Consider the following 14,860-nt stretch of genomic DNA (forward strand, 5'->3'; position numbering starts at 1 on the left):
CAAAGCTTTTGAAATGGCTTTATAACCGTTACCAGACTGATAGATTTCAATTACAGTACTTGTGTTCTCATTTGTTCCTGAATTTCTTTGGATCTTGGCATGATGTCTAGCTTTTGATGTGCTTTTGGTCTACTTCTCTGTGTCAGATAGCTCCTATTTAAGTGATTTCTTGATTGAAACAGGTGTGGCAGTAATCAGGCCTGGGGGTGACTACAGAAATTGAACTCAGGTGTGATAAACCACAGTTAAGTTATTTTTTAACAAGGAGGGCAATCACTTTTTCACACAGGGCCATGTAGATTTGGAGTTTTTTTCCCCACTAAATAATAAAAACCATCATTTAAAACTGCATTTTGTGTTCAATTATGTTATCTTGGACTAATAGTTAACGGTTTTTGATGAGCAGAAACATTTAAGTGTGACAAACATGCAAAAGAATAAGAAATCAGGAAGGGGGCAAATAGTTTTTCACACCACTGTACCTTAACCGCTTGCCGACCGCCTAACGTAGGATGGCGGCGGGACAGTGGCTCTGTTGTTCCTCCGCGACGCATATATGCGTCTTCTCGCGAGGAACGAGATGTACACAGCGGGCCCAGCGATCAGCCTGCCAGCTGCTGATCAGTGCTAGCAGGCTTTTTTTTGTAATTTAAATGTATATATAGCGCTGACATCTTCCACAGCGCTGTACAGAATATATTTCCTTGTCACTTAACTGTCCCACAGAGGGACTCACAATCAAATCCCATGTCTATCTATGTATGGTGTAGTGTATGTATCATAGTGTAGGGCCAATTTAGGTGAGGGAGGGGGGGAATTTTACAAAAACTACGTTTAAAAAACAAAAAAAAAAAAAAAAACTACAAATCGCAGCAGCAATCAAATACCACCAAAAGAAAGCTCTATTTGTGAGAAGAAAAGGAGGCAAAATTAATTTTACTTAGTTGTATGACTGAGTAGTAAACTGTTGAGCCTTGTTCACATTGCGTTCAGCTCGCGTGTCCGTCCACCGTGGGCTTCTTTTCCGCGTTTTTTTAAGCGCTTTCCGGGAATTTTCTGCGAGTTCGCTCGTTTTTGTAAGCGCTTTTGCAGAGCGCTTCTGTCTTTTGATCTAGAAAAAAAATCTGAAAAAAAATTACAATGTATTTAAAAAAAAAAAAACGTACACGCAATCGCTTGCCAAAGCGATTTTGTGAGCGTTTTGCGTTTTTCCTATACCTTCCATCGAGGCAAATCGCCTTAAAAATGGCCCAAGCACCGCTTCTCTGAGCGGATCGGAAACCAACCGCTCTGATATGAACTCTCTCATAGAGAATCATTGCACAAGAGCTTTCAGGGTGATTTTGAAAATTCGCCCGCTCTTAAAATGTTACAAAAACGCCTGTAATGTGAACAAGGCCTCAAAGTTGTGAGATGTGGAATTGTAAAAAAATGGCCTGGTTACAGGGCCGGCCCTACACTTTTTGCCGCCTGAGGCAAATTTCTAAAAAATTGCTCCTGCCGCCCCCCGGGAGGGAGGCCGCCGAGCTGGAGGGGTAGCGGGCAGGACGGGGGTATTGGGCCTCGCCTGGGTCCCCCGATCTGCGCTCCCCTCCAGCCTTACATAGTGAAGCAGCCAGCCGCTACTCGTAAGAGGCACGGGCGGGGAGGACTCACCTCTTCCCAGCGTACGCTCCACTGACGTCACTTCCTGCAACGTTGCAGGAAGTGACGTCAGTGAAGCGCACGCTGGAACGAGGAAGATGTGAGTCCTCCCCGCCCGTGCCTCTTACGAGTAGCGGCTGGCTGCTTCACTATGTAAGGCTGGAGGGGAGCGCAGGGTCCGACCCCCCTCCCCGCCGCTAGGCCCAATACCCCCGTCCTGCCCGCTACCCCTCCAGCTCGGCGGCCGGCTCCCCGCACCCAAGGACGGGCGGGTGCCGCCCCTAGAAAGATGCCGCCTGAGGCAAAAGTTTCACCCCGCCTCATGAGCGGGCCGGGCCTGCCTGGTTACTAGGGTGTATAACCCTCTGGGGCTCAAGAGGTTAAGAAGGCAAACTTTTGATATGTATAACATTTTCCTTATGCCTCCATGGCAGCACATTGGGTAGTGGCCCCGCCCCCTACCCCCATAGGACCAATAACTATTTAAATAGCGATTAGAGGAGGTGCTCGCTGTCTTTTTTGCTTGTCCTCACCTCATAGGACCTAAAGCTGCAGCCATCGCAGAAATTTTTTTTTTGGCACCTACCTGACTGTTTTCCTGCAGTCCCCACACCTAAGCCTCCCGGTGTGAAGGTCCACCTGGCAGTCCTATAAAGTAGGATAATGGTGGATGCCCCGTTCTGCTGATCTTGGGGGCATAACTTATCTGGTATTGCTGCCTCTCGTAGTTCACTAAGAGTGTGCATTGCAGAGAAGCTTACCGCTATGTCTCCTGTGGACTCTAAAGGAGTCTTGCCGGCGCGTGTCCTACTCTCTTTGCTCGCTGTCCACGGAGCTGCGTGCGTTCCAGGTCTCCCTGACTGTGGAGCGCAGGGGGCGTGTCCAGGGGCGTGCTGCGTCCTGTGCGCCCGGCGGCCCGTGACGTCACCGTCCACAAGCGGATTGGACGGGGCGCGCCTTACTCCTCCTGCTTGCTCTCCGGCCGTCCTCCAGGAAGTATTTAGCCCTGGAGACGGCGTTGTGTCGTGCTGCCATTTCGCCCTCTCCGCACAGCCAGAGTTGGGGCCATGGAGACTGGACAGGCAGCGCTGGGAGCAGAGGTCTCGATCGTGGCAGAGGAGTAAGTGTGTTTTTCTTCTGGGGGCCAGCTTGGGGGATCCTCCTTACAGTATGCATTGCACTCTAGGAGAGTCAGTGCAGGAGGGGGGTATCTCAGTGTTGGTCTCCTTTCCAACTTAATGCTTTCTTCTTGCCTCCTCAGCTATCTATCTTCAGCCTCTTCTTCTGAGGACACAGATGCGCCCCGCACAGATCAGCAACTTAAGCATAGGTAGGTGCACATCAGGTAGGTTTAAGCTTGCAATGGGAGTGCATAGATCCTCATAGTCGTTTGACTATCTCTTTCAGCCCTGGAAGACGGCAGAAATTGAGCCCAGGACCCAGGAGGACTACGTCAAGATCTTCACCTCCACACTACTACTCCGACTACTACAGACAGCGTTCAAGAAGTCGTTCCCCTAGAAGAGATTACCAGGAATACCGGGGATACTACGACAACTATCATTCTTATCGAAGAGTTTCCCCTCCAAGAGATTACGCAACGGACTATCCAAGACATAGAGGGTGTTGGGCTTGCGGGGATGCAGTCATGCCTGGCAAATTAGTTTGTAGGAACTGTTTCACCCAGAAGTCAGGAGAATCTGACCAATCGGCAGTGGACGTGTCAGCACTAATCAAAAAGGCAGTTCAGGAATCAATGGACTCATATATTTCAAATATACCTTCTTCCCACACGGCGGATCAGCCGCACACTTCGGCAGGAGAGCCGACAGCAGACACCATTACTTCAGGAGGATTTGACTTTACATTAATACCACAATTTGTAAAGGCAGTAAGAGACGCAATTGAATGGGAATCCGACGACGAAGTAGAGGAGACTAATAAGAAAAGGAAGGAGAAGAAAAGATATTACCCTCATCTTAAAAGGGTGAAGGACACCTTCCCATACCTTGTTGAGGTGGAGGAAGTAATCAAAGATGAAAGGCAGCGAGTAGAGAAGAAGCCTCCTTTAGCAAACCGACTCGCAAAATTATATCCATTACCCGACAAAGAATGTAAAGTATTAGAGGATGCCCCAACAGTGGACGCATCAATAATGAGACTCGCCAAACACATGACACTCCCATTGGAGGACTGCATTTCTTTCAAGGATGTGTTACTGAGGAAAGCGGATCAGGACTTAAAGAAAATCTATACTTCAGCAGGCGGAGCTTGCAAGCCAGCAATTACCCTAGCAGCCGTAGGAAAGGCGGTGTGGTCATGGACAGAAAATTTAGAATCAGCCATCAGATCAGATGCGGACAAAGATACATTGATTGCAGCACTGGAGGATCTAAAGCTATCGTCAGACTTTATAGGGGAGGCGGCTTTTGATGTTGTAAGAGGAGCTTCCAGAGCCATGCTCTACTCAGTGACAGCAAAAAGAGCTCTGTGGCTCAGATCATGGTCCGCAGATATTAATTCAAGACAAGCGTGGTGCAGAATCCCATTCGATGGAACAATGTTGTTTGGCGAAAAGATGGATGCGGCAATAACCAGGGTCACAGGAGGGAAGTCTGGTCTATTGCCACAGGATAGAAGATCGACAAAGCAGACCTTCCCACCCACACAACAGCAGAATAGATTTAAAAATGCCAGGTCTTACCGCCCGGGGAAAAACTTTAGGAGAGACTGGAAAGGCACTCAGTCTACACTGCCAAAATCCACCAAACAAAGATCCACGGATCCTCCTTCAAATGCAAAGAAGTCTTTTTGACGATGTCCTAGTCCAGGATGTACCTGTCGGTGCCAGACTGAGGTCGTTCTACCAAATTTGGAAATCAAAGATAGACTCTCAGTGGGTAAATCGCACAATCCTAGAGGGTCATTCCTGGACATTCAAGCACACCCCGAGGTTTCGCTTCATACCAACAAAGATCCCACGTACTCAGGACAGACGGAACATCTTATTCTCTTATGTAGAGGAACTGATCCAAAAACAGGCAATATCTCCGGTTCCTTTAGGTCACAGAAACAAGAGGTTTTACTCGCCCCTGTTCCTAGTAACAAAGAAGTCGGGAAAACTTCGCCCAGTATTAGACCTAAGGGGACTGAACCAATACATCAATCTCGAACGGTTCAGAATGGAGTCATTACAGTCGATAAGTCAAGCGATCCTCAAGAACGATTGGATGTTGTCAGCCGATCTGCAGGACGCCTATCTACATATTCCAATCCAAGACAAATATCAGAAATTTCTGAGATTTGCAATAGGGGAACGTCACTTTCAATTCACATGCCTCCCTTTCGGCATCTCAACAGCACCCAGGACTTTCACAAAGGTGCTAGTATCAGTTATCGCGGTTCTCAGACTTCAAGGATTAAGACTGTATCATTATTTAGACGACATTCTACTACTGGCATCAACCCGGGAACTAATACTCCAGCACAGACAGGTTCTCCTAGACACTCTGAGAGAATTCGGTTGGCTCATCAACCAGGAAAAGAGCCAGCTAACACCAACACAAGACCTAGTGTTTTTAGGAGCACGTTTCCAGACACATCAAAACTCCATATCAATTCCGGAAGAAAAGATCCACACCATCCAAGAGAGAGTGGGAAACATCACCAGTTCCTCTTCAACAACAGCCAGAAATTGTCTCAGGTTGCTAGGCACGTTGTCAGCGACCATTCTTATTCTACCATGGGCCCACTGGCACATACGAGACTTCCAGATAGGCTTTCTCGAGCAGTGGGACAAAGAAAGTTTGAACCAGCAGATCACTCCGTCCAGGGACATGAAGGACAGTCTCACTTGGTGGCTACTAGAACACAACATCCGCCAGCAGGTGCAGTTGACTCCGGACCATCCAATAGTCATAACAACAGACGCCAGCAGGAAAGGATGGGGAGCCACGTGCAAGGACCTAGTAGCCCAGGGCACATGGACACAGGAGGTTTCAGAGCAATCCTCAAACTCATTGGAACTCCTGGCAGTATTACACGCTCTCCACCACTTCCTGGAACAGATCAGGAACAAGAACTGCTTACTACGTATCGACAACAAGACTGCAGTAGCATACGTACAGAGACAAGGGGGGACACGCAGCTACGCGTTACTCAACATAGCCAGACAGATTTTTCTATTGGCGGAGGAGAATCTCCTGTCACTCAAGGCAGTCTACATCCCAGGTTCACTGAATATACAGGCAGACTACCTAAGCCGAAATCATGTGGACAACAACGAATGGTCATTAAATCAGTTGATCTTCAACCAGATTTGCAGTCAGTGGTTTCTGCCAGACATAGACATGATGGCAACAAAAACGAATACAAAGTGCAGAAGATTTATAGCGAGATATCCATACAGACAGGCGGAAGCAGTGGACATTCTGACAAGTCCATGGAACTTCTCGAAGGGGTACGTGTTCCCCCCGACTCCTCTAATATACAGTCTACTAAGGAAACTACAACTGGAATCGGTATCAGTGATTGCGATAATACCCAGATGGCCTCGTCGACCTTGGTTCCCATTACTTCTCAGTCTGGCGGTGGAGGAACCCTGGACTCTACCACTGAGAAGAGACCTGCTAACTCAGGGTCCCATCATGCACCCAAATCCCAATCGACTCCATTTAGCGGCATGGCACTTGAGAGGGGGAAGCTTGAGCAGATAGGATGTTCTGATGAAGTCATAGAGACAATGCTTAAAGCCAGAAAACCGTCCACTAATAAAACCTATTATAGAATCTGGGATAAGTTTACATCCTTTGCGTCCTTAACAGGATTTGATCCACACCAACCGGGCCCGCAGAATGTTTTGGATTTTCTACAGACAGGAGTTCAAAAGGATTTGAGCTACAATGCAATTAAAGTGCAGATCTCAGCTATCTCTGCTCTATCTGATGTTAGATGGGCTCTACACCCACTAATCAAACAGTTTATGATGGCCGTAATTAAAATTAAACCGCCTAGGAAACCTACCTTTGCAAAGTGGGATCTACCATTAGTACTAAACTTCTTATCAGCAAGTCCCTTTGAGCCAATACAAACATGCTCATTATGGAACCTAACGCTAAAGACTGTCTTCTTAGTGGCAATAACATCAGCCCGTAGAGTGTCAGAATTAGGTGCACTGGCATGTAGTGAGCCTCACCTAACCTTCTTTCACGACAGGGTACAACTAAGACCACTGGACTCTTTTCTTCCGAAGGTAGTAACAACATACCATGTTAACCAGGAGTGGTCACTACCATCGTTTGAGGATCACGATAACTTTGTGTTACACTCCCTGGACGTGTCTAGAGCACTGAAAGCATATCTGGAAGTCACAGATTCTTTCAGAAAATCTGAGCATCTGTTTATTATCCCGGCGGGATATAAAAAGGGACATACTGCCTCCACAAGAACGATTGCCTCATGGTTGATCAAGACCATTCAGGCAGCATATCGGGCGGCTGGGTTACAGCCCCCAGATACTATAGGGGCACACTCAACTAGGTCGATCGCCTCTTCGTGGGCAGCCTACGCTAATGTTTCAGCAGAAAAGATATGCCAGGCTGCTAACTGGTCCACGATAAACACTTTTATTTCTCATTATAAGGTTAATGTTTCTACACATACTCCTGTAGACTTTGGAAGAGCGGTTATCTCCAAATCTGTTTTTAATCATGAATAAATTTCTGTTTATTGCAGCATATCATAGTCTCCCTCCCTTTTTTTTTGGAATGATAGTTAGATCCCAATGTGCTGCCATGGAGGCATAAGGAAAGCGGAAAATTGTATACTCACCTACCGGTAATTTTCCTTTCCTGATGCATCCATGGCAGCACATGGATCCCACCCGACTATTCGGTGAGGATCATAGATACAAAAGACAGCGAGCACCTCCTCTAATCGCTATTTAAATAGTTATTGGTCCTATGGGGGTAGGGGGCGGGGCCACTACCCAATGTGCTGCCATGGATGCATCAGGAAAGGAAAATTACCGGTAGGTGAGTATACAATTTTCCGCTTTAGTAGGGAGGCTTTTTGGTCCTTTGTAGCCTCTTATACACCCCAATTAGTTCTGGTTCTCCATGAGCATGCTGGGTAGTCTGTGACATTGCAGCACAAGTGATACATTCAGTGGGTGTCTGACAGATAATATCACTGTCTGCACAGAAGTTACTGCAGCACAAGCTGTGTTGAGGGACAGATATTCTGAGTACAGAGCTGTGTATCCGTGAAATATCAGCAGAGGTCATCTTGTTTTTCTCTGAATTTGTTGCACAGGAAGCTAGCTTCGTACCCACTCAGGTTTATCTCTGTGAGATTCAATTCTAATAAGTTTCTGAAACTTTTGTCAAAATAAATATAAAAGCTTAAAGAGAACCTGTAAGGAAAACAGTTCCCCTGGGGGGTACTCACCTCAGTAGTGGGAAGCCTCTGGACCCTATCGAGGCTTCCCCCGTCCTCCTGTGTCCCACGGCGGTCTCGCTGCAGCCCCCGGAATGCACAGCTGACAATTTGTCAGGCTGTGCAATATTTACCTTCCCTGGCTCCAGCGGGGGCGCTATTGCGGCTCTCAGCACGGAGATAGGCGAAAATAGCCGTTCTACACCGGGTCCGCTCTACTACGCAGGCACAGGAGACTTGTGTCGGCGCAGTAGAGTGGCCTGACAGCGATCGGCTATTTCCGCCCATCTCCGAGCGGAGAGCTGATACTGCGCCTGCGCTGGAGCCGGGAAGGTAAATATTTACATCCCCGCTGTTCGGGGAGCTTTTTCACTGCCACTGTGGGACACAGGAGGACGGGGGAAGCCTCAATAGGACCCGAAGGCTTCCCCCTACCGAGGTGAGTAACTACCAGGGGAACTTTTTTCGTTGCAGATTTTCTTTCAAGTTGCTCTTTTTATGGGCATCCTAAAATAGGGCTAAATGCAAAAAATACAAATTTTTTGAATTTTCACTCACCCTCACCTAATTTTCACATGACAAGTGCCACAATTATGTAACACATCCAAATCCTGATTTAAATGATACCATACATGCCATATTTCATATCTAGTCAGGCATGTAGCGCACCATTATCGGCAGCCCGTGCATCTGTAGCGATAGCATGTGGTCGCTTGGCTGCACAGTTTGGGGACCCCACTGCTGTACCGATACATCACTAGGCCAAGGCAAAGGCACAGCGATGCACCATGTTGGTGGGTCCACAAACTTAGGCCCTATTTCCACTGGTGCGGTTTCTGTGCCAAATCTGTAAATTTCCTGCAGGCCAATCTTGCGGGGAATCTCTGCCATAGCATACAAGCACCGCCGGACAAATAGCTTGTGCTAGTGATTCGGCTGACATTTCCATCCGTTTCGGTGCAGGAGGCTGCGAATCCCATAGCCGTGCATGGCGCAGCTGATGGGATTCGTCTGCGTACTCGCAGACCCGGAAGTGCCGCCGCGCATGGCACAAGTGGAAACGGGCCCTGAACGTTACTATTACAGGCCTCCACAAATCTTAAGGCCAAGTATAGGAGACACAAGGGGTTAATTAGTTAAGTAGAGGTTCAGAAAAAAAAAATTTTTAGTGTGATTCTTTCACTGTAAAATGTTTAAACTTTTTTTTTTTTACTTTTAATGACTAATTGCTGCTATTAAAGCGGAACCAAACCAAACTTTTTTTTTTAATTCAAAATCTTTAGTTGCACCACTCTGACACATACAAAGATAAATAAACACTCCTTCAAACCTATGAGCATTTCAGTGCATGCTTTTCACCCTTCTCTTTTCATAACTAGGGTTATACTGGGGGCAGCCATTAGCAATTCCTCCATTGCCGGACACCATCTACTCCAGCATTTTGCCGGATTCTGTCCCGGCAATTTGAAAGGAAGGGAGGGGTTCCACCAATAAATTTAAAATATTTTATATTTGTCATTATGCAGCTGAAAATAGGCTGCTATTTATTATTATAATTTAGAAAATACATTTTATTTCTGATATCTTGTATTTTTAGTTTGGGTCCACTTTAACTACAACAGCAGTCATTCACATTTAAACAGGTATCAATAGCACATTAAAAACGCATGCCAACAATGTGGCTCATTAATAAAAAAAAACAAGTTTTACCTCTTCTTTTTACATTTATAAGTTCAGCAGAGGGTTTTATTACCCTACTTCTGAGGCCTGCCCAACTGCAGAAGTTTCAGGCAGATAAGGACTGATGTAATTATTTTATTGCACATATTAGCAAACAAAAGCTTTCATCAGCAGGGGTGAGTGGGGACATAGTACATACATTGTGCTTCAGAGTTTAGAGAAGCCACAGATGCTATCTTCACACCTTCCCCTGGATAAAAAATGGGTAGCTAGAATGGGAGCTGGAAACGTGGCAGCTCCTATAATTATTAGAAACCGGGTGGGAAAGTGGCGCTTGGTTCTCTTTGAAATAACCACGCTATTTCTGAATGAGGAATGGCTTATCAACAGTTCCATGAAAAGCAATTGTGTATTAACCCTTTTGGCTCCATTGTCTGACATCAGAAGCGTTCTCCAGACTCCTATGTCAAACCATGCCTGACAAGGGAGCATATAGACTGCCGTTGGCCATGCCGCCGTTGGATCCTGTTCGATACCGTACTAGGCCACTCAGCCTGCAGTAAAGATCCATGTCCCCTTCCACAGTAGACATAATTACATGGAGAAATGGCCAAAATGGAAGTGCAACCCAAACTGTTCTTCACGTATTTCGACATGTAGAAGATCCAGAAAGACCATCAGGTGTGTACCTGTGTTCTGCTCACACTGAGGACTGTCACCATCCATCCCACCACTGAAGGAGAGAGAAAGACACTCAGGAAATGTCCCATTTGTGAAGAATCTACTACAGACAGGTGGAGACATGTACAACTTAATTCTTGAGCTGTAAGTTGACTTGACTTTAGTGAAACATTAACCATGACGGCAACCCCACGCTGTGTGCAAGTGACGTTGCTTAACTCGAGCTGGAATCAATATCTCAAAAGCAGTAAAATGAGATGAGATCAATACTTGATAACGCTAACAGCCCGATGAACGATTGCTAAGAAATACGGGTAATGGAAGCTATTGCATCACCAAGAAACTGTGACAAGCAGGTCACAAGTGAATGCATCCCTTCCAGACGAAAGAAAAAGGAAGCAAGGTTTAGAAATAGGAAAGGACTTAGAAATACACCAAAGTACATACAATTTGTTGCACAACGTGTGGGGGAGGCGGAATCAAGTCTGCCTCGGAGAACGCTCGTTCTTCGCATATTTCGTCATGGCAGATCCCCATCTCCCAGTGAGTATGCACCTTATGCTGCAAGATCTCAAAGCCACATGCCCTTGCTTTGTCATCTGCAACTTGTGATAAGTGAGGTGGTGCGCTGTCAGCTACCAGACAAATGCATCACACTATAGTCAGTTCTGGCACAATCTGTACAAGAAATCAAGTATCTAATGAGCTGATTCTCTCTACATCATCCACTTAAAGTGGTCTGAAACTCTGACATAACATTCAATAAAAATGTGTTTGCTACTTTTTATTACTCATACAGTTATCATATTTGCTTTTGTGCACAAGTAATATTGGCTGTCTACAAATTACAAGTTTCCAAAGTGTAGTTTATGTTGCCCTGAAAGCTGCCATTGCATTTTATTCCAGCTGCTTTTTATTATATATTAAAATTTTATAGTGAGCTTTTCTGAACTGTGTGTATGCTAGAAGCAGAGAGAGCTTCACAGAGAGCTTGTTTTCAGTTGTTTACACACAAAATGTCACAACATTAGAATGTAAATAAATATACTGTTATCTCCAGTCTGGATGTGGATTTCAAGCTGAATAGCCTTTACATGGCAGGACAAAGTGCTGTGTTTAACTGTTTCAGTGATGTTCTGCTAAAAAAAAAAAATCTGGGATAGTAACTTTAAAGCTGTAAGGAATCTTTTAGAGCAAAGTAGAAATGCTCACTTTCAGACCACTTTAGGGTGGCCAAACACCTATCGACTTGGCGGCTGATCGACCATACGATTCTATAATTATTATTGAATCAGATAAAAATCTGTGACGCCAAGAGCATGCCCAATTGAAAATGCAACCAATTTTCGGGCCCCAATTGGTCACATGTATCAATTGGACATGCCGCGAGATGTCGGGCCGTTGTGGTTGATCGGGTGCATGGCTCGTCTGAAGGAGTACTCTTCATGGGTTCAAACATCCGAGCATGGCAGATGTGTGGACGAGATCTCCAAAAGCGGGGAGAGGGAATGCCGGGAGGGCGAGTGAGAGGAGGACTGCTGAAGGGACTAGAATAGGGGTTAGTCATATTGTGGTCCAACATGATGGATCACTGACAATCGTGTCACTGGTGTTGGAGGACCCACCTATAAACAGTAGACTAATGGCCCATACTCACAGGCTACTTTTGTAGAGTGTCGCTAGCACACGGGAGCGTGTGCGCGACAGTTCGGCGACAGCTCGTCGCCAGGTCCCTCCGCATACACATCGTGGAAGAGGGACCAGTGATGCGACGGAAGCTGTCGCCGACGTTCCTCCACCCCGCCGGAAACTCAGTGCTCCGGCTATTAGGTTGCTGTCGCTAGTCCGCATACACACGCGGACTAGCGACAGTTGCGGTGGCCGCGCCAATCGCCTGGCGACAGCAGCGACGGTTAGGCGACAATTGTAGCCCGTGAGTATGGGCCATCAAGAACAGTATTTCCATGAAGTCTGGTGCTTCAGGTGAGGACAGATGGTCAGTGAGATGCTAAAGGTTTTGATTTGAGGTGGGAGGAGGTAGCTCTCTTCGAAGGACAAACTGGATGTGCTAAACACCAGAAATCTTCGTGGCTATACCAAACTCCTTAGATACACGCTGATTTGCATGACTGCAATACCCAGCCAAAGCTTGCCACTAGCCGTGCAATCTCGATTATCATGTGGTTTGACAGCTTACCTAAACAACATGTTTAGAGTATTGTCAGTCTGTCGGTCTTCATGCTACAGTATGTACAATCAACATGGTTAGCAGGCCAATTCACAGGCCTAAGGGGAGCGAACTCCCTCGTGTTGGGTGTCCTTGTTCTGTATGGAACCCATGGCGTTGGCTGGTACTGTTGTAAGGTGTTTATACTTACTCTACCTGGATACGGCCTAGTGTAAACCTTCAATTGTTATTACTCAAAACACTTCTTCTACACTTCTTCTGGCCAGTGGAATCCCTTCTTTCATCATCAGAAGTCCATTGAGCTGTTTTGTCAAGAATACCAGAAACGCATGACCACTTCTGACACAGAACCAAGATGCCCAGCATGAGAGATCTCTGGGCCTGATGGCTGAATAATGTAACGGCACAAGATGTGTAAAAGGTGAGTATGTCCACGAAGACTCCTATTGTTTAAAGGGAACCTGAGTTGAAAATAAATTGATGGAATAAACATTTGCATCTCTCTGCATCCTCCTAAAAATGAATTTTTGAGATATCCCACAGTTTTATTTAATATTTAAATTTACTTTTTACGCTTTTGTGCTCTATGACACATTCCTTGAAGTATGCCAGAACTAAAATCTATGAACTATTGACCCTTTTTTTTATCTCTTTCCTGCTCTCAAAAGCCATTTACTGCCAGGAAAGTGTTTTATGGCTGTAATTCCTTATCAGTGAGAGTTACGCTATAGTGCGACCCCGGTCCTTATCCAGACAGAAACTGTCACTGGCATACCTGATATTTAACTCTTTCAGGCAGAGAGAGAAAAAAAGGAACACAGCCTAGTTATCTGTGTGCTAGGCACTGTACATACACATGTCTATCTCATCATGTCACATGTCACTTCGGGTATCCTTTAAAAGGGGCCAAACATTACTCGATTTTCCATTAAGTGGTTAAACGATCAATTTTGGGGGGCAATCAAAATCAGTGTGGCAATTTTGATCAGTGTGGTCGATCAAAAGTCGAGGGACTGCAAGCAGGATCCTATGAGATCCTCCTTCACTAATCGAGCTGAACGATGTTGTGCCTCCATGCTCTGAAACAAAAAATCCATTCTCTGTCGATCGAAATCATGGGAACAGTCGCCAATTCCTTTACAATCAACTAAAATCTTCCATCCTCCCTGACCAGATATTGGCCAACGTCTATCGATTGAGCAGAATGGAACAGTATCAATTCTCTCCCTAAACGATAACATCATGAAATTGAATGGTCAATCGAACAGGAAAAACAATGAATGAATGACCACCTTAACACATCGAATGAAAAGTGGCCCAGGAGGCAAAGACGGTACGGTCTCGACACGCCTGCCCATCAGTGGAACACTGCAATTGGCTGCAATAATCACATGACTGCCACTGTTTACACCAATACATAAATATTTATAATCTCACAGACACACGTACATGCAAAACGCTTTGATCGGCAAACGCCTGCACAATCCTCAATTAGAAATGTTAATTTAATATATTTTATATTGGGAGAGCTTAGTGGTTATTTAGCGGTTAAATGCTTAAAGTGGACCTGAACTCTTGCACAAGACATTAGGAAAACAGAGAGAAATACACCTTGGGCTCTATTCACAATGACTTCCCGCATGCAGTAAAGGAAAGTATCGACCAAAACAACGGCATGTTCAAATTCACTAAATTTTCCGCATGTTTTTTCCGCATGCGGAAAAAGTGTGGTAAATGTGCGGGATTAATGCGGAAAAAGTTCAACAAAAGTCGGTATTTTCCGCAAAAAAAAATCAATTCACAAAACTTTTCAGGCGCATCATTTAGTCGTTATTTACCGTTTTTTTTTTATCACCTACAAGTAGTAGGTGATATATTTCACATCCCATTGACTTTAATGAAGTCTGGAGGCTTATGGGCTGTGCTTGCTGGACTTTGACATTTTTTTTTACCACTTTTTCATGCGACCTTTTTACCGCAAGAATGTTTTTTTCCCACACTTTTTTTTACCGCATGCGGAAAAGTTTACCGCTGCCGGTAATTCTGCTGTAAAAAATCCTTTACCGCAAGCCTCTTTGTGAATAGAGCCCCTTGTGTGTTTTTAGAGAAAAGAACCTGTCTAATTCCCCCTCATCTGTAAGTAATCACAAGTGTAATTTGATCTCTCAGCTGTCTGAGCACAGAGAAGGAAGGCTCTATAGGATCCAGAGCCTTCCCTCTTCTTAGGCAAGT

This window comes from Hyperolius riggenbachi, chromosome 9 (genome assembly GCF_040937935.1).
Source record: "Hyperolius riggenbachi isolate aHypRig1 chromosome 9, aHypRig1.pri, whole genome shotgun sequence".
NCBI lineage: Eukaryota > Metazoa > Chordata > Amphibia > Anura > Hyperoliidae > Hyperolius > Hyperolius riggenbachi.